Consider the following 24490-nt stretch of genomic DNA (forward strand, 5'->3'; position numbering starts at 1 on the left):
TTCTAGTATTAGAATGAAAGTAATCGTAAGAGGCTGTATTTTGTGGGACTATGAGCTAAATTAATTAACTAGCCAGGTATCGATTACATTTTATCTACAGATTTTCTGCATCCTACTTCAGATTGTAGTCCTCCTGCAGGGCATCACCCAAAAACCACAGAAAGCTACACTGTCAAAAAGAATTCATAGCCTCAGCTGCAGAGGGAACAAGGAACAGTTATTGAAACAACAAAAGAAGAAAAGGCAGGAAAAGTGTGACTGGAAGAAGCTACCTTTGTATACAACCAAATTATTCAGAAAATTTGACATTTCTTCTTCAGTCTCCTTTCTTCCTCATCAAGAAAATAAATAACTGCAATTTTTGACCAATATTAACTAGTCATCACTGTTGGCTAGCCACAGGTGTAAGTCACAGAGGAAGTGAAGAAGCTGAAGGAAGAGAAGATGTTTCCCTTATGAATAATAAGGCAAGGTGCTTTTTTTTTTTGGTGGGGGCACATAAAGGATCATTAACAACATGAGCAAGACCGACATCATTGACAGAAGACAAGGGAGCAGTAATGCGCTGTGGAGAACCTGAAAAGTAGAGAGGAGAAGCAGCAATCCTCCCTGCTGGCAGCCTCTGGGAGACAGGGCACTCGGCATGAGCTACAGGCCAGTGTAGGAAATGGAACAGCCACAGCTGAAGAGCCACAGTCACCACCACAGGATGGCCGATGGTAATACCTAATGCCTGAGAAACACTAACAACCAAACCACACATTTCCTTTCACTATTTCCAGAATTGTCCATTTCATCACTTAAAAAAAAAAAAAAAACAAAAAAAAAACAACAAAGCTTTTCAAGCACATTTTATGAATTGAGCAGAATGCTTTTCCGGACCCAAAAGCCACATGGAACACTGCAACATCAGTTGAACTCAAGTGTTTTTCAGTCACCTTATTTTATTACAAAGCTGATGGCTCCTGCATGGCAGTAACTGAAACGTAATTATAGGGATATTCCTCTCATCCCTCCTTTTCACCTTTTCTCAGTTCAGCCACCAACCCCTTCCCCACTTGCCCTCTCCCCCTCAAATCCTCACTATTTCAGACAGGTCCATGAAGAACCTGTTTTAGTAATCAGTAGGGTGCTCCAATGGCTTTTTCGTGACACAAATATTGACAACACCTCACTGCAGAGATGCTTCTGGCAGGGTTTGTACTCTGCCTTGTACCCTTCCTCCACAGCATGAGCCACCTTAATAAGGCATTTTGCTGACACCGGCAACTGAGAGGGGCTTTCCCTGGCATTTGTAATTGGAGCTTCAGTTTGATTGTCCTGAAAAATGGTATGAAGAAACTATTCTAGGAGGGATTAGCTTTTGGTTAGGAGCTAGAAACAAAGCAGAGTGTTTAAATGCTATGAAATGTGGCAGTGCTCCACAGACCATTCTGGAAGAACAGCTCCATGTGGACAAGCTTCCTGAAACACAGACACAGAAGGATGCAGAGACCAGGCTCTAGAAAGCTTTTGTCTATCTGTCTGCCACTGGGGTTGGCAGTGGCAAGAAAGAGAGGCTGCTGATCCCAACTCAGCCCCCTTGCAAGAGTCACACATAGCTGCACCTTTCCTTCAATACAAAGTCCCAAACCCTGCTAACACAATCTGCAAGGGATGAACAACCTGTCTTTGGCTAGACACGTCTCCTTTTTGAAGTCCATTTAATTGTCATGAATGTTACCTTTATCAAGCCTGCCTTGAGCCAAGCGGCAGAGCACTACCTGGCAGAGCAGCTGAAACCTAACATGTGGAGAAGGGCTATCCACTCCCCTGAAGCTCAGATCTCCTCTTGAGCTTTACCTTGCCATGTTTTTAGACTCTGGGAAAGCTTTTTGCCTTTGAGAAGTGTCACAGGCTCCAGACCTCCTCCTTCGTTTCCATCTCCTCTTTCAAAGTGAGAACAATTTATCTATTTCCCAGCTTGCCCAAACCAAACAAGCTCTCCTCTTACTTCTTTTTTTCAGCCCTTTCCCCCCACACTGACACCATCTACAAGAACACTGGTTCAGTCCATTTGCGTTCTCTGCAGATCTTCAACCTTTTCAGGGACATGCAACATTTGTAGACTACTTCACAGGAAAACTGCCCCACATTGGATCAAACGTCCGTAAAAATAGCAACAGCTGAGAGTGGGATCTAGCCTGAAAGTTAAAAGGCTCACACAGTATGCTATCAACATTCGGAGTGTTAGACAACCTTTAGTCAAGTACATATGCTATGTACTGTGACCATACAATTACGTTTTTTTTTTGTCTTAGTATCGTGCACAACACTAATCTGATGGTTGCTAATCAGCTTTTCAACTTCTGTAAAGGCAAAATCAGTAATGCACACTAACAATGTGTGGGAATTTCCAATAGGCTTTCCAAGCGGACAAAAAAAGTGATGAAGAGCCCTCTGCTCCTGTACCTCATCTCTTTCAAAAAGCTACTGAACTAAATGAACATGCTAAGGTCACCTAAAAACCACGTCTGACCAGTTATTCAGTGGCTCTTCAAGAACAAAATAAATACTTTAAAACACTGTTCATATTTGATATTTCCTCTAACATCAAAAGAGAAAAGTCAGTAAAATAGAAGAGAGACTACCTAGTCAAAACTACCACAATAAAAAAACAAAAAACACTGATGAGAGTGCAAATTAAGAGCTGTTGTGATAACTGGATAGTGTCTGGCAGCAAGAGATTGAAGAAAAACACACTGCCATATAAAAGAGGCATAATGTCCGAAAAGATGTGCAATTATTATTATTACCCAGCTATCACAGGGTTTAACACATTATCTCTTCAGACTCCACCAAACAAGTTCATAAGGATCTTCATTAACTGAATCAAATAGACACTGCTGGAGAAAGAAGTTACTGGTGTTCCCAACTGCTCACTTGTGGGATAAATACCTTTGAGATCTAGAGCAAAAACAGTGCACCAAACTAGAGTTTACCTTTTGGGGTTGTTTTGGGGTTTTTTTTGCCAGACTGATTGTAGCTTGCTTACTAAACTGCATTCACTCCTTCTGCCTTCCTTTTATTTTGCTTCCTGTCTTCCCTTATATTACAGTGTGCTGCATAATGTTGTTAAACACATACATTTACAAATGTTAGAGAAGAGTAACCTTTTGAATTCATTCAGCAGGAACCAGAAAAGTTGCAGACGAGGACCAAAGATGATTCTCTCTATCCCCTCTGAAATGGTGGCTCTTCCCATGTGTACACCAGGCTTGATTTTTAAATCCTCTCTCTGATGCAAGTACATACCAGTCATGATTTTAAAGTTCCCTTTCAGTAAAACTACTACCTGTGCTTTCTTTCATGCTACTGTGAAAAAATATGAACACAGAAAGCTATATTTTTCTGTCAATATTCTACAGACATGTAAATGGGAATCTAGCTTTGCCCTCATGACTTATACTGTCAACAGAAAGCTTTAACTAACTTACAGTAATATTATTCAGTAGAATTTAGTTTGTTGTATAGTAAACATATGTGAGCTATAAATCTCAAGAAACAAAAAATCTATTTAGCTGTAGGCACTCTTATATCACCAGTGGGTTTAGGTATGCTTTCAGCATTTTGTCTGTTCAATGCTAATGCCAATGGATTAGGCAGATTTGATATGCCTACTGGTGCAGCTCCCCGATAAATTATAGGCTTTCTATCCACAGCAGGCCCTCAATAATTCCATTTTCTGTGGAAATGAAAATGTATCTTTGGAACAAAAGAAAGTACTCGGTCATCGAACCATTCACTGAAAGTTTAGTTAGCATACAGCCATACATCAAAGCATGCCTAGCATTCTGTAAGTCACCCTGGGAGCAGCAGGACAAATGAAGCCTAGTTTCCTATGGAATTATGTCCTACATTTAGCACCTACAGTATAATACAGTCCCTGAGCCTTCCAGTGTAACACATCTGTATTCCCTAAGCTCCCTCACAGCAGTCATTACTCACACAATACCTGAGCTTCTCCATCACACACACAGCTCTCCTTCTCAGTGTCCTCCCTCCATCACCTCTTCTCTACATCTTCTCCCTTCCTACAGTTACCACCCTCGCCCTCCCTCTTCCATCCAGCTCCTGCATAGTACTACAACAGTGACCAGCAGCAGTTGAACAGAATGAATTAGACCTAAGCTCTGTCTCTTCCAGTCTGGCAAAAACCACTGGAAGTTGGGCAGTGAGTCCCCTTGGAGAGAAGATGGACAAACAAATAGGGTCATTGCATACACTGTGTTCTCTTCAGAAGCTAAGAATCAAGTCTCTTCCAAAGGCTACTGGGATGGTGCTTGGCACTCCTTTTCAGGAAACACATCAGCATGCCTGAGGTATCAGAAAATTCACCTTTCAAAAATGTCCTGGTACAATTATTTTTCATTGCGCAACTTCCACTTCTGTAAGCTTATTTACAAAGTTAACTCAAAAGAGAAAAAATAGCCAGTTGCTGTGTTATACACATTTTAGGAAAGCCTTTAAGAAACCACCTAAAAATATTAGTACTGCTGCTTCAAGACTGAGGTCCTCAGTCTCATCTTCCACCTACAGAAAGGCTTTGCTATGACAGAGCGGTATGTACTATACAATTCCTACAAAACAAAAAAGATGGGCTTATGGCAAGTTTTTCAGTTTCCTCTACCTGTGAGAAATCACAGTGATATCAGCAAGATATTTAACATGGATTTGGCTGTTGTGTTATGAGAGGGATCTCAATAGCAGTCAAATAGCTTTTGCAGTTGTATTTTTAAACTGTGTCATTGAGCCTAAAGCAAAATTTCCTCTGTGGTGGAAACATGCAATCTGAAAAAGTATGGACTCGGCAAAACCAATATGGAAACTTGGGGGTGAGTTTACAGCTCCATCCAGCCTGTCTTTGGGACTCTTTTGCACAGGCTGTCCTTTGAAAATGAAATCAAAGGCAAGAGTGGAAAAATGGGGACCCAGTTGTGGCTATGATGGGTTTAGACAGCATGGCTGTATGCTTTTTATTGACTAAAGGTTAGTTTTTACCACCACCCACATAAAATTTTCCACTTCCAGCTGAACTACTTGGATGAAATCTGGGAGACACCAACTTTAGATAATGGATAGAGAGAAACATATCTATGTATCTATCATAGAACGTATTTAGCTGTGATTATAGTGGCCAACACCCATTTTCTTAGATTGTCAGTAAGCTGCATTGCTAAGAAAAGGGATTGGCACTATTTACTGTTGCTTAGTAGAGAACCTGCAGATTTCATTAACTTAATCAAAACCATAGAGCATCAGGCCTCTGCAGTATTTCCACCCTTACCAGTATACAAAGAAACAGGAATTGGTTTTGGACTGGTACTACCAGTTTCTACTGGTAGAAGTCAACGCCTAATATGAACATGCTGCCTATACAGCGCTTTCTTCTCTTCCTCTTCTTTCATCCCCTCTCTACAATCCAGGAGCACATTACCTATTCCTCTAGAAAAAGCCATGCCTTTGAGGGTCAGTATTAATATAATTGGTTTTAAATTACAAGAGGCATTGAGGCAAATAATACTACATATGAAAGAGGATTTCCCACATTTGTTAAGGCCCCCAGTTGAATTTCTTTCATCAGAAAGAGCTCTGAATGTGCTTTTAATCTCTGGCTTGTTGTTGATGATAAAGCTTGGTGTAAATTTTTTATTTATTTACCAAATGTCAAAATGATACATCTAATTATTTAAAAAACGTTTTTAACAGAAATGTTGTCAAATGTTCCTTGTCTACAACCAACTTTTGTTTCAGAATTTATGTAATGCAGAACAAATATACTCTCCTTGAAAGAGTCCTGTATCAATTTTAATAACTAATGGTACTAGTTCATTATTTTTCCTCAGACAAGTTAAGCCTTTTAGAATTATGTGACTTTTCCAAACATAAGCCTTTATCTTCTAATAATGTGAAATACATTCATCTTTCCTGACTGTGCTTGGCACAATTTAGCTTCCTCCTGAAATGCTGCAATTCTTGGCAATTATCTGAATCTTGCTCTGAAACCTAGAACTGCCAAAGCTAAAAATATAAAAATACGTTATTTCAAGTAGGAACTGTATCTATTTATTCACACTAGCAAGAACTGAGTAGAGTTAACAAATGAGCTCAAGCTTTCCAAAATGCCAATACTGTGTACTCAAACAAAGCCTAGTCAGATAAAACTAACCATGACACAGGTGACTGAAATAATTTTGAGATGTATTATGTTCTTTTCACTGGGCATTCAATCTGTTCAGCTTAGTGCCAGCACAGGTTCTCCTTAAATCCTAGACTGTATTCAGGGGATAACCTTCTGATTTTATCAAAGGAACCTTCTCTTTGCCAAAATACTTGCTACCTGACTGGCATTTTCACTAGCCAAGTGTGTTTTGTAAGCTTTATGAACTGTGCTGCAGCCCATGCTATTTTGGTTCTATGATAGCTAGAAGCAGCAGCTGAGACATCCAAGCCTGTCATTTTCTAATCTAAGTCACCACATGCATCGTGCTTCATCAGTGAGGAAAAGTAAAAATATAGCAGCTGGATGTGTCCTAGGCTGAATAGCTGAGTAGCATCTTTGGCCATATAGTGTCCAGAAGACATTTTAACGAAGTCCAATGTCCATAGCTCTAATTTGTATGTGCGCAGAAAACTAAACCACACATACACATGCAATGCATTCATCCTCAAAGAAAATTGAAATTACTTTGATTCTGCTAATTGTCAGGTACAACATCAGCAGTGTTCAGGGAGAGCTACGCTGTCCTCCATGGAATCCCTTCAAAGCTTCTCAGCAAGACAGGCAAAACTACTGTTAACTGCCCCAAGTACGAGAAGAAACTAAGTAATTTTGTCCTCATCCCTGAGCCAGCAATATGAACTTGGGAACAGCAGCAGAGCAGGGGTATAGGTGTGGTAGAGGTGCTAAGAGGGTGGTTATGGTAAATGGTGAAGTTATTGGACTGTCGGGGAGTAAGGGTGAGGACCTGAAAGAGGTCTGGAGAAGGTTTAGGAGCAGTCAGGCATGCTTTGGGCCTGTAGTAGGCTTTCTCCTTCCCCTCTAAACCTCCCAGCCTCCTCCTCCCAGTCTGACCTTGTACAGCAGACCCCTCTGCCTACTGCTTTTCAACACTGTAGACTCTTTCCTCATCTCTCTCCCTGGCAGGCAAAGCACACTAATTCCCCTCCCATCACCCTTACATACATTTCTCCATACATTCCTTTTCTCCCACTTCACTCGGGAGCTTCTGGCATGGAAGAACACTAATGTGATCTTGATGGGACTTGGAGGACAAAGAGTTAAAAAATGGACCACCAGTGTTCTTTCCCTGCTCTCTTTGCAGGCTGTTCTGGTTGGTTAACACTTCACTCACCATCAGCCAGGATCTTCCCTGACCAGTTTAATTCTTCCTTGTAAATCCATATCCTTCTTTTGGATAATGTATATTTTGAGTCATGAAGTCTCAGGAATCTGAAAGAAAAAGTCAAATGGAAATGTCTCCTCCCAGTCTTGAAACAGCTGAAATAGAGTTCCTACTCTTGCGACCACTACACCATTACTTCCACTACAAGCCTCCTTCAAAAAATTCCACTTGGAGGCTGAATGTTTTCTCCAGAACAACCACACCATGGGCTAAAAATAAGCTGCATGTACCTGTGACTGGAAACAGTACAGCAGGCCAGGAAAATCCAAGAAAATGGGGAGTGTTTGACAGCCAAAGAAAGTCCCTCAAGTAAAGTTACTCTGCTGCTGCCAATATTATTTAACACTGAAGAATCTCCACTGGTTTCTAGGACACTGGTCCCATGAAACAACTACCTCTCAATCTCTCTTTCAAGTCTCATTTGCTTCTTCAATGATTGACTTGCTGTAGGGAAAAAAAGTGCCCTTCATTTTTCTAAACAAGCAACCTACACATTATTCTCCACAAACTCTTCCTGAAATGAGTGTCTACATTTGTGTGTATGCAAAAGCTTTACATTTCAAAGCACAGTAGTATTAATTTTGGTGCATAATTTCAGGTTTCCCTCTGACAATATAAAATTATGCTGCCTAGAGTGATGTAAATTGGGTACCATAATAACTAATTCAATTTGAAATGTCTCTTCCTTTCTCTAATATCAATTATCTTCTACAACACCACAGTGTCATTGAAAACGCCAGAACAAATTATGCACAAGAACAACCTTGCAAAGAAAAATCAAGAGGATGCATGAAAAAAATATATCTGATTACAAAAACCATGTAAACCGAGACAATGAGATCACTGTTCCCCTACAGCTTATAGAGTGGTCCTATTTTACAGTTTTTCCCATCAATATAGAGCAGGTTTTGCAGCTCCCTTCTTCCCCCACCACCTCCTGCCAATGGTATCAGTTAACACTGGTATAAACACACATAGGGTCTGAATTTCAGCCCGTGTAAGATGACAAAGCCTTTCTAAGCTGCACTAGAAATTCACACCAGCTAAGAATCATTCTTGACATCCACAAAATAAATGTTTGACCCTTTCTTTAAAAGTAGGTATGAAGTGATTGAGAAACACTTTCAAACAAGTAAAGTGACATTTTACATTCACCTCCGCATACAAGAATCATGTATGCAGCATGGTACAATGCTACTATAAATTAACTACCAAGTAAGGAAAGAAATCTAAAGGTGGACATACAAGCAGAAAGAAATATAAACCATTACCTTAAAATAAACCACTTGGAATGGGAACATGAAAAAAAAATAAATCTTACCTGCTAATCAGAAAAATATATAAAAAATTTAAGCCAGCTAGGTTTAAAGGCCCCACTTCTCAAAAACTCAAATACTTGCTACATAACAAAAGGTTATACTTCTTTCAAAGATACTGATTCATTGCTTCTTTAAAAGGAGTGTGTTACACGATTCTAATAAAAAGTATGGCTTTGATTATTTAACTCAAGATAACGAAATGCCTCAGACTCATCCTCAGTTATTAACATGACATTGTATTATTTTGCATTAGTCTAAAGAGCCCTCTAGTGTTCACTTACCGCAGGCATAATAAATTATTTAAGATGACTAAAACTTCCTTGCAAATCTCTACCTAGTAGCTCTGCCAAACACCCCTAGCTACTTAGGCACTGGGTGATACATCTGCATGAAGATAATAACTTAAATTCCATAGTTGAAATTGTTTATCAGGAGAATATTTCTATAATACTCTCTGTACAATTTTAAAGGACTTGTGGGTTTAAACATTTCAGACAAACAATAATATTCATTGATATATATTCATTTTTATACAGAAAAAGAACCTTCAGTCGTCAAAATGAACTATCTCTCTCAGTGAGTCACCACTACTGAAAGTCAGTGACTAATAAAGCAAACTGCAATAATCTCCAAAGAGGTATTTTACTACAGAGAGAAAAGAGGTTCTGTTCAGTTCTTGATGGACCACCTTGTTCCAATTTAAGCAATGAACTGCAAAAAAAATCTTTACACCATGATGTAGGGAAAAGGCAACATTAGCTAAAGATTTCTTACTCATTAACATGCCTCACTCCCTAATCCCCTAATCTGGGTCAACAAAACTGCCTGTGGAAATAAACTACAAACCACAATTTGCCACAGCGCTACCATGAGTTACATGCCTTCAAGTTCCCTATCCACTAATAAAAGTTTTTCAGAAGCATTCAATCCTCACAGTTGTTTTCGATGAACTGCTGGGTCCAGGGAAACACCTTACTTAAATGGACACCTATGAATGAACCAAGTCTTCAGAAAATCTTGACCTGAAGCTTTTAGCCTTCTGAACAATTCCTGCCCCTTAAACTCTACATTTACTTTCCTCTCTGGAACGGCCTTGCATCTTGTGATGGAAGACTGCATCCAGGCCCTGTCTAAGCTAAAGAAAGGTGCCTATGTGAACATGAATCAGTCCACAACTATACATAGTCTCCATGATTCAAAGTAAAACAATGTCTCCTCATTACCTTTGCATGGATTAACAATCCTTCCTTTGAATGGGTTCCCAAGAATTAGACAATGCAGCGTGAGTACAGTTTTCCACAGATAAAGCAGTCTAATTTGATCTACTCTGTAATCTCCAACACCTTGAGTTCAAGGTATAAAATGTTTATCAGTACACTTGCTATTCAATCTTCCAGCCCACACCACTAACAAGCACTACAGATTTCCCAGTAAATGGTGGTTGCCAGGTATCGCAGAATTAGCGGTGCCTTTTTTTTAAGGGGAAACTGTTTTTTATCCAAGTACCTGTAATCAGAATTAAGTTAGTATAAAATTGTAACTAACTTCCTTTCCTCATCATAATGTCAGCAAGCTACCATTGGTTATGCCTTAGAAAGTATTTTGTCATCTGCAGTCATGATCCACGCAAGAAAGAAGAGCATATTCTCTGCATTTAGCATTTAAGAAATTACTCATGTACTTACAAACACGTCAGAGAGTTATTCTTTACATTGTCCAAGCAGCATCATGTGAAACTCCATACCCAGGCTCTTCAGGCACCTTTCAAAACAAACAAACAAACAAAAAAAAAAAAAAACCCAAAAAAAAACCCCAATATTGTCCCCCCTTAAATAAACCCCCAAACCAAGGAAAAAACCTGAACAAACTACACACACATATAAGTTATCTGAAAATCTATCTAGTGTTTACAGAAGCAGAGAAGACTTTGGCCTTGGCAGAGTTGGATATAACACTGCTACTACTGGAGACAAAACTTTCTCAGTAGATGATGAGTTTACTTCAGCTCGTACAATTCTCCTAGACTCTGCTATGCATTCAAAATTGTCTAGGACATGGTACCTCTAATACCTATGCGAGGAATATGGTGTGTAGCCTAGAGGATAATGTGACAGCAAAGACAAAACTTGTAATGTTCTTTAAACTATAAATGCATAACTTGTATGGACCAAGTGGTTACACTGGTACTTCCACATCAGTTCAATTAGCTTTGATGCAGCTCTTACAGGTGAATTTAACCAGGATTCTCAACCATTTTTTCCTGTAGGATTCTTGCTCTCAGCAAGAGGCAACTCTTCAACTATAGCAAAGCTTTTTCTTTTGGGAGATACTGCAATAAATACCAAAGTATTTTGACATTTTATTTCTGATTCTTTCATAATTCATAGTAATTTTTTATTTCCACTGCATGGTTGCAATTGAAAAAGAACAAGACATGAAACCCTTCAGTGAAATAAAAGCAAATATATTAAATACTTGAACAAATAGTATTAACTTCTGTAACCTGATTTCTAGAAAGCCTGTGCAAAGGTTCTGAGAATAAAGTTTGATAGCAAAGAAATCCCCTCCTTCGAGACTAATATTTATCCTCAAGGTGTGCAAGACTGTCATTCCAGTGTCCCTTTATATTTGCTATAGCCTAATGATATATTATGTACAATCAGAAACACTACTAAAATAATGGGATTATGAGGCATAACATCAGCTTTTGTCTGAGCTCTACTAAGCAGGTTAGGCATATAAAATGCCATTCAGTAACTACCTGCTCACCTTTCCATTAGGAAGAACATTGACTATGTGACACAGTCTTAACTTTCACAGGTTTACTTAACAGGATTCTTACTTTGGGGATTGGAAAGACTATTTTTTGTGTGAATTATTCTAAGTATGGAATGAAAACGTCAGTTTGCTGACCTCAGTTATAGATCATTGGTATAAAAGCTTTAGAATTGTTTATAACTTCCTAGCATTAGCACAAGTTGCTTATCTAAATGTAAATGAAATTTGTTTTCCATCAATATCAATAAAATTGTCAAGGAATAATAAGCAAAAGGAAAATACATAAAATCCTACAGTAATTTTAAGTCTACAAAATTACTCTGCTGAGGTCATTAACCACAAGGCCAAAGCACATATGATTTTATGAGGAACAATAGTACCAAGGAAGAAAACCTTGTTTTCCCAAAGGAAATTCACTGCTACTTTACTATTATTACATTTTTCCATGTAACGTAGAGTTACATTCTCACTGTTCAGTTATGATCTCCCTCTTCATGTAACCTCTATTAGAAAATGAAAAAGCAGCATGAACGAAAGCAGACTGACACTAGAACAAATTAACTATGATGCCCTGACACAGGGGATTGGGTTGTTTTATTATATTAACGATAATACAGATTAATTTTCAAGAACCCTACTGGTCCTACTTCACAGAGACTATAGATGCCAGAGGAATATCTGTTAAAACAAGCAATGATTTCCAAGGTCAGGAATGAACTGAGCATGCCATTATTTGACAGGAACATTTCCAAATACTTCCCATGACTTGAAATCATGTTTGACAGCTGCTATCAAGTCAATTGTCACAGACACGAAGTTTCACTTTCACCCTGACATAGACCAAAACTATCAACTATTCTGTCCCCTAAGACAGACACAATATTATAAACCAAATTTATTCAATAGGCTTGCCTCTCCTCCTAAAAAAAAAAAAAAAAAAGTCAAAGAAAGGAAAAGACATGTACTACAGATGCCTGTTGAGAGGTGGCTCTGCAGAAGTCAACTCAAGCAAGCATGTTTTCTCCATTCGAAAACTGAAAACCACAAATATGCATCTTTTACATATGCTTTAAAGAGAACTGTAATTCTGTAGCTACAAAAGTTACTTCTGCCTTTGTCTTTCAAAAGTACACTGAACAGGAACCATTTGCAAGATATAACTTCATACTTTCTCTTCCATACATCAATCTTTGATTAATAATCAATTTTTCTTTTCAACTTCTCAAGAGAGATGTCAGAAATCAACACATTTTCATTCTCCAATCAAAAAGGTTTACGGATCTCATAAGATTTTACACTGATCTCTTAAAATATCCCTAAACCTTACGTGCCAAAAGAGGAGCAGATTTAAATACTTACCCAAGATTCTTTCAACCCATTTCAGGTGAAATAAAAGTCAGACAATAAAAATTTTATGACTGTTTCACATAAAGTCAATTTTTTTTATAACAGCAGGTATGAACTGAACTCCCAGTTGAAACTGAAGCTACTTCAAATTCTGTGCAACTCAGACCAAGACCAAAGCAGGGACCTGCTGCACAAGAGCAGCATACGCTACTGCCATCCTCCCTGGCAAAACCAGCTTGTAGCCCCAGCATACAATGTTCACTTCCAGTTGTGGAGCCACTAGTCCTTCACAGACCTCACACGGGAAACTGGCAGGATGATACAGAATTAGAGTGTTATAAGAGACATTAAAATTCAGCACTTTAGAGTAAACCACCAGAAAACTGGCAGCCAAAATCTTAGACCTTCAGGGGCATATGGAGTGCCCACCTCTAACCAGCGGCTGCGCTCCTAGTCCAGTAACCCTGTTCAGCTGCAGCTCTTCATGGACCAGACAAGTGCAGTTTTATTTTCTGGCACTTAGAGCATTCTCCATCGTGGCAATACATAATTTTAAAAACAACTTATATACGTGCGTTTTAAAATATCTTGGACTCTTTCAAATGTATGTGAAAATGCAAATTGTCATAAACAAATATATACAGGCTTACATATTACACAACAGTTGCCAAAATCTAATGCAACACAGAAGGGCAAAATGGGCCAGTTCTCAGCTCTGCAAAGGTAGAGAGCGGAAGTAGGGAAAAAAACATACATTAAAAAAAAAAAGCTTTTAAAGTCATAATATACTATGAAATGAAAAAGAGACAAAATGTAAATGATTACAAGTCTATGAGCAATTCTTATACTAGCCTTGACAGAAGAATCCCAGGCACAAACCTAGGTATCCTCAGAAGAAAGGAAAAACCAACACATAGTAGCACTCCTAAAAAACCTGATTTAATTCATTTTCAGGACTGTTTTTCTGAGGTCAGGAGCAGAGCCCAGGCCAAAGAATGTGATCTGTTTCATCAGTCAAAAGGCAGTATTTTGTCTAAGGGGCATATTCTGGGGCTTTTTGCTGGTTACTACCAGGCAAATTCCAGATTGTTGGGACTAAATCACAAGAGAAAAAGTGATGTGTAACTACTTAAATGTTATAAAGGAGTTTAACATGCATTACTACACACAATGTTTGAAAAGGAGTCAGTGTTCCTAGCTAGAACCACATAAACGAGAAAGATTCCATATGCTCATCCAAATCAATCTGTACCAAATCTAATCATAATTCCAGAAAAGGAAGAGCACCTTATCCCACCACTAACTGCATTCAAAGTTTCCTCTTGCACACAATTTCTGCAGGATGGCCTCACCGCATGAGTATCTCTGGCATCAGGGATGGCCACAACATGAGAAGCATACTTTTGTGCTGCTGGAAGAGTGTGGAAAAATATTCAAGGATACATGGCCTTGTGTGACAGTAAAAGGACTCTTACAGCTTATCTACACAAAGGAGCTACTCTGTATTATTTGAGGGTATGAATTTACAGAGTAAATTCAAATGCTCAATAACACCTTCCATGTGCAATGAGTTGAACACTCCAGGATAATGAACTACTTCACATTGAAAAAGAATATTCAATAATAGCCAAAACAGGAGCCAGTGTGGAGCAAAAGATGTTGTGCACATCCTGCCTTATTCCATGGCAACTTCTCTTTGAAGACACACTTCAGTGTCAGGAAAACAGAAACTATATATACATGTATGTGTGTATATATATATATACATACAAACAGTTTAACTTAATGCCTTCATGTTTTGCAGATTTCCAGGAAATCCTGCAATTGAAGATGTTAGGGATCACTGAAGACATCACCACTTTTTGCTGCCTGCCTCACCTTCCGCCAAAGATGGCCATTGCTGCAGCACAGTAAGCAATCTGTCTGTGCTTTATGACTCCCCAGTTTACCATCCACTGTGCTTGCCTTCTCTGAACATAAGTTTGCATCAAGTGCCATTTGTGAACCAAACTGGCTGCACAGCAAGTCTACATGCTGTTCTGCTACTCTTTGTCCAGAAGCCTAAGAGGAGCAGAACAGAGAACTAGGCAATGTAACCTCATCAATCACCCTTAACAAAACTTAGCAGGCTATATTAGCCAGAACCTTCAGGAAGATTAATCTGAATAAGCTTTTAAAACATATTAGTTAACCATAAATAGAGTTTAAAAGTGACTATGAAATGCTTTTGTTTAATTTACTTCAGAAGTCAGCTAAACAAACAAACATCACTTCCAAATAAACGTATCCATAACAGATTTGAATGTGATCTAATTAATACACTTTGGAAGTTAGCTCAAATTAATATTCCAGAGTGCCCATGCAGTTAATGTGGAATATTTTTTACTGAATGTTCCTATGTATGCAAGCCCAGAGACATCTATTCATATTTTCTGAAGCACAAAACGCAGTCAAGACAGAGGGCTGTGTTTAGCATTGGGCAGGAAGGTAGCTGTGAAGAAGTGTTAAGTGAAAGCATTTCAAGCAAGTATTTTTGTAAGGCACTCACAAAAATCACAAAAACGGCTATGTTGCTTAGCTCACTTTTAAACTGAATTACTTAACCAGACGGAAAGCCAAGATATGTGACCTTCTGTGCCAAGTAAGGTCACATATCTTTTTTCCTTTTTTTCTTTTTTTTTTTTTTTAAGAGAGTTTAAAACTAGAAACTACTCTGAAGAGACAAGCAAAACTCTTTGGTCAAAACTCGAGGTGAATGTATTTTCTAAAGGATAACTGCGTAGGCAGTTACCCATACAAAAACCGATATAATCTAACAGCACTCAGATTTCTGTGAAAGAAACATGTATTATACCTCCCTCTGTAATAATGATCATTCTGATGCATACTGCAGGCCACATTCTTCCTTGGCAAGTCACCTCTTAAGCACAGAAAATAAGAAAATGACATACCTATCCATTTTAAAGAAGAAATAGCCATGACCTAACTAAATTCCTACTCTGATGAGCACCATGGCATTTGTTTTAATAGGTCTTAACTTCTGTAGTTAATGCTAGATCCTGCTTTACTTTTAGTATCGGCAAAGCCCAGAGCAGATTAGACAAAGGCTTAAAGTTACAAACTGAATTGACATTTACATGTCAGCAGTGACACACAGAAATTCTGCAACTGTATCACTCAGCCTGCATACTCCTTGCAGCTGGCTTCAATAGTGGGATGCATGAGGTGGCAAGTTAACTGTAGGCAAAAAAGACTCTTCTCAGAAGAGTAGCTTCATTCAAAATTCCCTTACAACAGTGGAAGGACTTTGAGTAGTTAAATCAAATTAAGTAAATTTTTAATGCTTACTTTTCAAGGCCAAAATAGGAAGTTTTATAGAACAAGCATATCTAATAACATTACATCTTACAATTTTCTATAAAGCTTACAACTTCTCACAGAGATACCAGCTATGTCACATAAAGTCTATAACCCTGCATGTAACTGTAGAAACCTTTAGGTATGTGAATATGCCATCTTTATTTGAGTAGGCAAATCAGGTAACCACTCTCATAGGTATTTATAGCATTAGGGTTTCAGGACCTATTTCTGAGAGGTGAGAGTCAACTGCTTCCAGCTTACCAGAGTGTTCAGGTTACAAAGCTCAAGTGTGATCAAGGATCTTGTAATTAATGCTGCAAATCCACCACCCAAAAGTCTAATTCTCATGAATAATAAAAGCTGCATTACATAGTGGGTATAAGTATTTCCCTTAAGGCCTAACTAAGCATCCAGGGAAGCCTCATCCCACGAAAGGCAGTGGCAAGTGTATTATGTTAATTCATGTTGATCTATGGCAGTTTAAAAGCACAGCAGGACGAGCCTCACCACATGGCAGCAACCAGGGTACAAGTCTTTCAAAAAACAAACAGCATAAAGCAACCAAGAAGTAACTAGGAACAGACACCAGATTTTTTAAATATTTGTTCAACCTTTTATTTCCAAAGTAATTAAACACTCAGTGAGAAATGGACAAGCTGAAATGCTCAAATTGTATAGCTGTGTTTCTATAACAGCAGACTTGGTCCCCAGCTACATTTCAAATGGGAAAAGTACATAATTTTTTATATGTATGCTTGTTGTTATTTTTTTTAATCAAAACCAGGAAGAGGATTTTCCCATGAGCTTCCCAAGCAAGTCAACTTCTGGACTAAAACCTGATCAGGAAAGAAGAATATTTCATTAAGTTGCAGTGACGCAAAGACAACATTCAGAGACAAGATGATGGTGAAAATTCTTACATAACTTCTAATTTAGCAGGCTTCTACAGGCTACCACCTACTGTAATAAGACCATAATAACTTATTTAAAAAAAAACCAAACAACTCTCATCTGAATCCAAGGCACCAGCATTATATTGTGTGAGCTCTATTTCTGTCTAATTTTCATTTATTAACCTGCAGTATCAGGAATGAATGCTTAAAAAACATGTATTCTGTTCCACAGAGACACTTTTGTCCATACATGTTCTATTCTAAAAAGCAGCAGTTTCATAGAATCATAGGATTTTGCCAAGTTTGACACTTCACATTTTTGCCAAAATTAAAGAGATTCAGTTTATTTATACAATAATTGCTCAGAGAAGCTAGGATATTTCTCTTGAAATTTCCTATACTGTGTCATCTTCTTGCAAACTGAAGAAATACAACAAATGCTTGCAACAACAGAGGTTCTGTAACCAGAAAAAAAGTTTTAAGTGCTTTGTGAAACTATTTTTATAAAAGCTGGAAAGAGTAATATCTGAGGCACCCCAGAAACTTTTGTAGCGTATGAACAAACCCAAGATCTATTTTACCAATTCTTCAATCCTTTTAAATTACTGGGAGTAATACACCTCTCTGTGTATACTGGATCATTAATAAGAGTTAAGTGAGACATTTATTCAACACAGGCCTAAAACAAGCATGATCTTAACCAATACATTGGAAGAATAACAGTTTTCTTCCTTAAAATAGACTTACAATGTACCTAAAAGCGCGGAGCAAGGATACGGGAGACATCAGACCTCTGGATATATTACTCTCACTAACACCCCTTTGCCCTGATAACAGGTTATCTACAGTAACAGCTGTTTGGTTGGCCTTTGCTGAAATCCCAAAAAGCACTAACAATGTAAGTCACAAAGTTATTCTCAGAAATTGAAGCAAATAATTTTGTCATATTTTTCATGCCAGCAAAACATGCACAATAAAGGACATACATGTTCACAGAGTACTTCAAAGTGAAATTGGGGAGAGAGCTTATACTAGATGTATGTTTGTACACTGTATGTTTGGTTTTCTGTCCCATAGCTCTCTGTCACAGATCTCAACCTGGTGTTTCACCTTAACAGGTCAAGCTGTAAAGCACAGTGAGGCTGCTGCTCCATAGACAACAAAACCGTTGAAGCAGACAGAATGGATATCATACCCATTTCAAGATAAGCTATCCTGTTAGCAATTAAAGGTCCTGTGGGACTGTACAATTTGATCATTTTACGCTGTTCTTTTCTACTGACTTTTAGGAAAGATGTTGTAAATTTCCAGTTTTTTCAATTATGCAGGCAGTACGGATGGGAATCAGCAGACTTGTAGCCTATTTTCATTTCTGCTATTAAATGATATTCATGCTATGCTATTCCTCAGTCATAAAATGGAGAGCGGAAGAAAAAGTCAAAAAACAACAACAGATTTCACCTGAGCAGCTAGCCCAGATTTGGCATCTTACAGGTTGTTTCACTTAGAGAGATTGATTAGTAATGTCCAGAATTCCAGTAACAGAAATTTATTTATTTACAACAGAAGAACCAGAGCTCTTCTATCACCAAGTATTTACACTGTTATATATGTAATCAGGGGATGAATATGACCTAACTAGCCTGTGAATTTTCTGAAAAAGCTCACCCATCTACCTACAGATGCATGTGGATAGCGATATGATGCTATTCCTGGAAAGTCTGTGTGTAATGTCCACATTTTAGAAGTGGTATCGCTCATCCTCAGGCAGTTGAGTACTCAAATTCTGCCTTCTGTGACACCCTTGCAATAATTTTGACTTGTATTTGGATTGCTGTGACTAAAGTGTTTTACAAAACAATCTAATTTTTAGACTTATATCAAGTAAAACAGTGTCTTGATACTGTGCAAAATAAACAGGATAACTAAGGTACTGATTTCCATGTACATGGATACTCTCATGTTTGGTTATTTTGACCAGGAAGGCTTAGCCCAACATTAGGAATTACTTTAAAATAAAGCCTCTATACAATGCCAAACATTGTGAGAACTTACATAGCTTTCATTCACTAGGCACCACACAGTGTTTCATCTTTTTGAGCAAACTTCAGAATATTCCTGTATTTTCTCTGTCTGACATCTGCAAAACCCAGGTACAGAAACCTTCGCTAGCTTGTCTTTGATGACACAGCAGGTGACTATTAGATTCGCACACACTGGACCAGAAACTTATTTTCTAGTTCCATACTCAGAAAGTCTTCCCACTTTTTTAAATAAAGCTAATATTTGGTAAAGCACGCAACCTGAGTAAATGTTTTCTAAAATCCACCAACACACATAAATACACTATTCTGTACTGGGAAGATTTCAGAATCTATTCTGTTATGGTCATCAGAAAGAGACTGAAATATGAAAAAGTCTTTCTGTTTAAAAAAGCAATAAAATCTACAACTACAAGTTTCTCTTCCACAGAGAGAACTGAAAAAAAAAAAAAAAAGGGGAGCAGCCTGTGCCTTAAAATCAGTGTCTTCCTCCATAAAGAATGTGGAGGAAGCCCTAGAAGTAAAATTAGGGAGAACTCAAGTTGCAAGAACGGACTGTAACCTTCCCCCGTAAGTATCCAGCCACATTCCCTTTTGCATGGCAACATCAATAATCAGTCCTATGCCAGCATTTTCATTCCTTTATATCATTCTAAAGTAATAAATGCCCTTGAATTACACTCCTGCTTGTTGCAAGCAAAATCATCCACCTGATGCTTTAACATGAGGAATTTACCTATTACAATCCCTGCAAACTGGATTGCTTTATCTGGTAATTACCAAGGTGCAGTCTTTATTTCAGCCTCTTGTAAGTAAGAAATTTTTATCACCATACCCACAGCTGCTAGTCAGGAATGATTAGTTTCACAGCTTTCAAACCTTTCCACATCATTTGAATGCACTATACAATGGCACATTCCAAAATGATGGGATTCTTCAGCCAGCTACATCCACTGGAAGAAGTGGTGAGTGATTCAGTCCTCTCAGTCTCAATGTACTCTTCCTTGTATAGTTTTTCTTAATCATTATTGCATATGGATACCTCTTGGAATTATCTAATGCATTCATGTCAGTGCAAATCTCTCATACTCCAAACTTTAAATAAGAGACATCAATTAAATTTATGGAAAATAGCTTTCCATTTCTAGGTTTTTTCTAATTTTTATCCATTTCCTAGTTTTATAGGCATGAAAAATGATAAATGAAAAATGATAAATGCAAAAGCATGTGGTGAAGAAATGTAGAGACAGAATCCACAATTACAGACTTTTTACTTTTATAACATTTAGATTAGGATGCAGCTCAGAGGAGATTCCCGAATATTTATCTTAATTTTTCCCCTTATATGACAGCTCTTTGAGTCTCATATTCAAAAATGGCCTTTAGCTATATTTTTTCCAAAATAAGGATCCTGCTATCAAAGGTGATTCTTCAAATAAGCATTATCAAATATGTTTCTACTTTAAAGTATTGACAATATTTAAGCAAATTTTTTTCCATCCATTTCTACTTACTCATACTTAGATAAAAATCTTCTGTATTAAAAAAAAAAAAAAGATGAGGCATTTTCCCTTTACAGACTTTGAGAATTTAAAATATGTCCTTCTAGATTCATACAGTGCAAAAAAACTTAACCAAAGTGCCCCCTACAGATGCATTAACATCCAGCAAGACCAAACCAAGAACCTGACTTAACAGTAAATCTTCTATTCCATGCCAAACCCCTTCAGCTCTTCACAGGCCTCCTGTAACTCTCCTTGGGGTTCAAGACTGTGGTGGAACCCTTCTCACACTAAGGAAGCTAGATGCAGAAATCTCTGAAGCCTCTGAGGTCCAGCCACCAGAAAGGAAAATAGGAGCTTCCTATATTTGTCTCTATTTCAGAATGTCATTACTGGAATTCTTTAATACTTTTTTTAACTTTAAAAGTCCTTCTCATCTTGACTTTGCAAAGCTATTTATGTGTGTTCACAAAATAGTTTCCCTAAGGCTTTAGCTCTGTCATACCAGAATTTCCACTAAAAAGGTCGTTGAACTGAATGGTTGTAGCTTTTGGGCACATAAAACAGCATTGTGGTTTCTTGCCTCTACTAAAAACATGTGTTACATTTGTATTTCCAATTCTGCAAGCGCTATTGAAGAGGAGAATCAGTTAAATTGTGCATTAGCCAATTTACATACAAATCCTGTATTAAAAGCCTGTCTTGAGCTGACAAAAGTCACAAAATATGACAGAAGCTAGTATCCAGTTACAGTCAGGTAAACCTAGAGTAACAGCTCCGAGAGTTACCATGGTGTAAAGTCTTAAGTAATTGGGAGCAGAGCTTGGCCACCTGGCATTAACTCACTTCACTAAACCTAAAGCCCTGTAAGGGTCAAACAATGAGTAACTACATAATTTCTGAGAAGAAATGCCTAGAAAACCAGGACACAGAGGTGAAATGAGGATAAATGCTTTTCTTTCATGCAGAACTTTCTGGATTTTGTTAGTCTGTGCCAGACCATGGATATTGCTTTAATATGCCATGAATATTTTAAGTGTGAAATTCCATTCATTTTTAAATAAGACACGATTCATACAGAATTCAGGTGGCAGGCCCTAGAATTTTAAAGTAGCTTGAATATAGCAAGCAGATGCATAAACCTTTAAACAAATTTAGTTGGGATTTCTTTTTCTATATAACATATGCAATTGTTTCAACTACGGATTGTTTAATATTTGTTTCTGTGTCTAGTTTATGTATTTCAGAATAAATACTAAGGGCTGAATTTTGAAAACAAGAAGACTTTCTTCACAGTAGTAGTCTAAGGTTTAGAAGCTTTCGCAAGGTTGCACTTACACCTCACAGGTAACAAAGCCTATCTAGAGAAAAGGTATAGGAAAAATACTTTAAACCACTGTTAAAACTGCAGAGTACATGCTTAAATGGATATATACCAGCCTTTATGAGGCTTCAGAATATTACTTGTATGTAAAATGAAACCCCTCGCTGCATACCACTGCCACTGTTAGCTCTGGAGCAAAGGGAGGAGCAAGCCTACACTCACAAACTCCCAGAGTCAAAAGGAACAGCACACAATTCCCGAAGGTGGGGAAAGTTCACCTCTTTTTCAGAGAGCAAAGCAATTAACACACATGCCCAGAGCCGGCAATCACCGCCTGTGCACCTGAAAAGTAGGGGTGCCGAAACCTACTTGGCTTCGGGCAATGAGAGAAGCACACTCGGCTCACTCCCTCGCTGCTGCAGGTGCCCGTTGGTGCCGTGGGGCAACCTCGGACCGCCCGGGAAACAAACTGGAGGCGACGGCTCTGGGCGCGCACAGTCTCCAGCACGGAGAGCGTCACCTCCCGCTGCCGGGGCGACCGGAGACCGCTCGGGAAGCGAGTGCGGGACAGCCTATAGCCTCCACCGGCCCTACCGCCGCCCGCCGAGTTTCAGCGCTCGCTCGCCCGCCCGCCGTTCCCTACCTTTGCCCCTAGGCTGGCGGCGGCTCCCTCCGGAGGCGGCGCGGGTGGGACAGCGGCGACGGGCGGACGGACGGGCGGGCGGCCAGGGGAGCAGCCGTGAACCTCAGTCCGCCTTCCCTCGCTCTCCCCCCCCTCCTTCCCTCACGCATCTGCCTTTGGCGGAGGCGGCTGCCGACGAGCGGGGTGCTGGGGCCAATGCCCCCGGCACACCCTCCCCGCCGCTGCGGGCGGAGGTAACTGGAGGTAACCGGCGGCCCCGGGCTGAGCCGGGGGCGGGGGTGCCCCGGCCGCTGAGGCCGCTGCCGGCGGCGCGCCCGGGAGGGAAACTGCAGGCGGCGCTGGCGGCGCCTCGGACAAAGGGCAAATTCATGTTGCCTTTCCTCAGCGCGGCGGCGGAAGGGCTCGGTGCCGGGCGAGTGCCGCTGCTACCGGGCGGCAAGGCGCGGGGGGGGGGAGCTCACTATGAAAATAAAAGCCTCTTGTCTTCTGGAAAATGTCAAATTATGTCAGGTCATGTCGACTAATCATTACCAAGATCACCTTAAATTATTAGAAAGCTACTAGTTTTCCTTTCTCTCGTTTCTGGGGTTTTGGTGTGGTGTTTTTTGAAACAGAGGTTGGCACTAACGACAGGCAATGCATGTGGAAAACCACCAGTTTCTCTCCGTAGCCCAACTTTTAATGAAGAGTAAAATGCAAACTTGTCCTAGTGCAAAGTAGTAATACCCCTGGAAATGTTTTCCATTTATGATGAGTTTAAAAATGTGTAATTGTAAATTGCCAACTGTACCAAAACCTATAATAGAACTGTCAAGTAGAAATTTACTGACTCAAGCCTTAAAGCACAAATGAATTGACAGAGTTTCTTTTTCCAAAGTGTGAGTTGCAAAGCATCTACACAGTTCACTGGCATGTTGGCATGCTATTCATTGCAAAACTCTCTCCAAAGTAGCAGGAGGCCAGTAACGGAGCAAGTATTCACTGTGGGCCAGAGCCTGTCCTTGTGGAACCTCGCTAAGAAACCGTAACAGTTCTGCCAGCACTTATTGACTAGTGAGCAGTGTGTGAGACACTGGCGAATGCCCTTCTGCCACCCTTAACCTCAGTACTGCAGAGCAACACGGTAGAGTTTACAGAGCCATTGCCTTGGTAACTGGACTGTTGACAGAAATCCCAATACCAAGCTCAGTCTGACAGGGTATGGCCTTGTCCTTCACACACAGACAGAAAATGTTACTTGGTTTTGATTGCCTGATGTTTCTTATTACTTTACAACTTTTTTTGCATTTTGCATAAACTTAACATGAAACATGGCCCACAGATTTACAAAATATAGTGAAACTGCTTAGATCAAGTCACAGCAGCTACTCCATGTTTGTGAGAATTTGTATTTACAAGGACAACTCTTTAAGCTTCTCAAGGGTAAGAAATGGATGACCTGTGGATGACATAACAGCTTGCTAATCCTGACACATTCAGGTGGGGAATGAAAGGGGGGGAAGGCAGGATGTCAGAAGTGAGCAGGACACCCTTAGGAAACACTCTGCAAAACAAGTATTCTTATCATAGAATCATCATAGAATGGTTTGGGTTGGAAGGGACCTTAAAGATCACCTAGTTCCAACTCCCCTGCCATGGGCAGGAACAGCTTCCACTAGACAACTTTGCTCAAAGCCCTGACAGCCACAAGTTCTCTTTCAGTCTGGTCCAGTGTCTCACCAACCCCACAGTGAAAAAATTATAAAGGATTTAGCAGTCAACAAATGTAAAATACCTGGAACAAATTTGCAGTGAACACTTGGCGATGCTCATCATGTTGTTATTCCCACCATAACTT

At 39.2% G+C, this 24490-nt stretch overlaps 1 protein-coding gene across 1 annotated transcript in view; it reads right to left on the bottom strand.

Moving 5' to 3' along the window:
* Nucleotides 1–24490, bottom strand: part of RNF144B (ring finger protein 144B) — a 91488-nt gene that overhangs the window by 66404 nt on the left and 594 nt on the right. The gene's annotated exons all lie outside the window — the stretch shown is intronic.

The sequence above is a fragment of the Neopsephotus bourkii genome, unplaced genomic scaffold (assembly GCF_033783945.1).
Source record: "Neopsephotus bourkii isolate Nb327-2 ecotype Australia unplaced genomic scaffold, CSIRO-AGI_Nbou_v1 NB_272, whole genome shotgun sequence".
NCBI classification, from domain to species: domain Eukaryota; kingdom Metazoa; phylum Chordata; class Aves; order Psittaciformes; family Psittacidae; genus Neopsephotus; species Neopsephotus bourkii.